This window comes from Thamnophis elegans, unplaced genomic scaffold (genome assembly GCF_009769535.1).
Source record: "Thamnophis elegans isolate rThaEle1 unplaced genomic scaffold, rThaEle1.pri scaffold_126_arrow_ctg1, whole genome shotgun sequence".
NCBI classification, from domain to species: Eukaryota; Metazoa; Chordata; class Lepidosauria; order Squamata; family Colubridae; genus Thamnophis; species Thamnophis elegans.
Window position 1 is genome coordinate 33,681 of NW_022473596.1, and position 3,501 is coordinate 37,181.

Below are 3,501 nucleotides of genomic sequence, written 5' to 3' on the forward strand. Positions count from 1 at the left end.
CTGGAAAGAGCGCAGAGAAGAGCAACGAAGATGATTAGGGGACCGGAGGCTAAAACATATAAAGAACGGTTACGGGAACTGGGTAGTTTAATGAAGAACTAAGGATGCCATAACAAAAGGGATCCAATATTTGAGGGGCTGCCCCAAAGAAGAGGAGATCAAAGTCAACCTCTTCTTCAAAGCACCAGAAGGCAGGAGAAGACACAATGGATAGAAACTAACCAAGGAGATATCTGCGCCGAGGTGGCGCAGTGGGTAGAGTGCAATACTGCAGGCCACTTCAGCTGACTGTTATCTGCAGTTCAGCAGTTCTAATCTCACCGGCTCAGGGTTGATTCAGCCTTCCATCCTTCCGAGGTGGGTGAAATGAGGACCCGGATTGTTGGGGGCGATATGCTGACTCTGTAAACCGCTTAGAGAGGGCTGAAAGCCCTATGAAGCGGTATATAAGTCTAACTGCTATTGCTATTGCTATCGAACCTAGAAATAAGGAGAAATTTCCTGACAGTTAGAACAATTAACCAGTGGCACTACTTGCCTCCAGAAGTTGTGGGGTATTCCAACATTGGAGGTCTTTAAGAAAAGATTTGACAGTCATTTGTCTGGAATGGGAGAGGATTTCCTTCCCGAGCAAGGGGCTGGACTAGAAGACCTCCAAGATCCCTTCCAACTTCGTCATTCAATTATTCTGCTAGATCCCCGTTGGGAGACTGGGGCAGAAAGACACACAAAAAAACATTTCTGCATTTCTGTCTGCTTGAAGCCACAGCATGGCTGCCTCACACAGCGGGAAGGTTTAAGGAAACATTCATTAAAACCCGCTTCCCTGGAGCAGGGGACAATTAGCATCCAAACCAAATCATTTCCTTGTTATTTTCTCACTCTTTCCCCGCTGGCTTAGTTTCCCAAGACCCTTTTAAGGCACGATTAAGCCACAATCCATTCCATGCAGGGTGCCCTCTCTTGCCCTGTTCTGACTGCCCGGTTTGAACAGGGCTTATTATATTGCTGGCAAAAGCCTGGGAGATGTCAGACTAAATGACTGGGAAGGGAGGGGGTTGCTTCAAACATCTTCCCACAGGCGCAACAGTAGTAACCGTGAAAGGGATCTTGGAGTCCTAGTGGACAACCATTTAAATAGGAGCCAGCCGTGTGCAGCAGCTGCCAAAAAAGCCAACACAGTTCTAGGCTGCATCAACAGAGGGACAGAATCAAGAACACGTGAAGTCTTAATACCACTTTATAAGGCCTTGGTAAAGCCACACTTGGAATATTTGCATTCAGTTTTGGTCGCCACGATGTAGAAAAGATGTGGAGACTCTAGAAAGAGTGCAGAGAAGAGCAACAAAGAGGATGAGGGGACTGGAGACTAAAACATATGAAGAACGGTTGCAGGAACTGGGTCTGTCTAGTTTAAGAGAAAGAAGGACCAGGGGAGACATGATAGCAGTCTTCCAATATCTCAGACGCTGCCACAAAGAAGAGGGAGTCAAACTATTCTTCAAGACACCTGCGGGTAGAACAAGAAGCAATGGGTGGAAACTAATCAAGGAGAGAAGCAACCTAGAACTGAGGAGGAATTTCCTGACAGTTAGAACAATTAATCAGTGGAACAATTTCCTTCCAGAAGTTGTGAATGCCCCAACACTGGAAGTCTTTAAGAAGATGTTGGATAGCCATCTGTCTGAAACAGTATAGGGTTTCCTGCCTAGGCAGGGGGTTGGACTAGAAGACCTCCAAGGTCCCTTCCAGCTCTGCTATTGTATTATTGTACTAGTCCGCAGAAGTAAAGCTCAGAATTTTTCTTGAGTTACACCAAACTACACAAACCTTTCTCAATCGATAGGAGAAGAATATTTGTAGCTCAGGGTTGAAATGAGGGTTCGTCGGTGTTCACTGAGGTTGGTTGTTTCCTTGCAGATGTTTCATCGCTAATGATGTTACCCGGTTCAGTTATGAAACATCTGCAAGAAAACAACCAAGCTCAGAGAGCGCCAAGGACCCTTCTCAATATTCTTTATTTTTAGAGTGACTTTTTTTCTGCAGCACAGGATAAAATAGTTGCTAAACGTATTAAACAGACAAAAAAAGAAAAACTAAAGGACTCCAATGAAAAATAAGAAACCTGTTTGATCAACATAGCCGCAGGGGATTGGTTCTCTGGAAAACAAAGAAGCAATGGGTGGAAACTAATCAAGGAGAGGAGCAACACGGAACCAAGGAGAAATTTCCTGACCATGAGACAAAATAAGTGGAACAACTTGCCTTCAGCAGTTGTGTGCGCCCCAACATTGGAGATTTTAAAGCCATTTGCCTGGAATGGTATAGAGTAGTGTTGGTTAATCTTTTGGACACTGAGTGCTGAAACTGGAGTATACACACACACACACTGGAACCCGGAAGAGAGCCGCTGGCCAGTGTGCGTGTGCATGGCAGCCAGCGGCATTTCTGGGTTCCGTCGCATGAATGCACACCAGCGTTCTGCAAAGACCAGCTGGTCAGCGCGCATGCATGCTCCGGAACCCGGAAGAGAGCTGCTGGCCGGTGCGAATACATGTGACGGAGTTCCACCACAAAACCGCGCCCAACTAAACCGTGTCGCTGACGTCATCAACAGGGCGACAACAGCGCGGAGACAGAAGCACGCTGTAAACCCTAAACCTAAAATTAACCCCTAAACCTAAACCTAACCCCCCTAAACCTAATCCTAAACCTAACCATAAACCTAACCCTAAACCTAACCCTACACCTAACTCTTAACCTAACTCTAAACCTAAACCTAACCCTAACTCTTAACCTAACTCTAAACCTAAACCTAAACCTAACCCTAACTCTTAACCTAACCCTACACCTAACCCTTAACCTAACTCTAAACCTAAACCTAACCCTAACCCTTAACCTAACCCTAAACCTAATCCTAATCCTAACCCTTAACCTAACCCTAAAGCTAACCCTAAAGCTAACCCTAAAGCTAACCCTAAACCTAACCCTACACCTAACCCTAAACCTAACCCTAACCCCCCAAACCTAACTCTAAACCTAAACCTAACCCTAACCCTTAACCTAACCCTAAACCTAATCCTAATCCTAACCCTTAACCTAACCCTAAACCTAACCCTACACCTAACCCTAAACCTAACCCTAACCCTTAACCTAACTCTAAACCTAACCCTAACCCTAACCCTAACCCTAACCCTTAACCTAACCCTAAACCTAATCCTAACCCTTAACCTAACCCTAAAGCTAACCCTAAAGCTAACCCTTAACCTAACCCTAAACCTAATCCTAACCCTTAACCTAACCCTAAAGCTAACCCTAAAGCTAACCCTTACCTTAAGTTGAATCGGCTTGCTTTCAAAGCGCTATTTAAAGCGGGGGCTGGAATGGAAGACCTCCAAGATCGCTCCCAGTACTCACCCATCCCATTAATTGCTTTCTATGTTGACTCCCGGATGACTCACTCTGTTCCTCCCATGCGCATGTCTGTGTACAAACCCAACT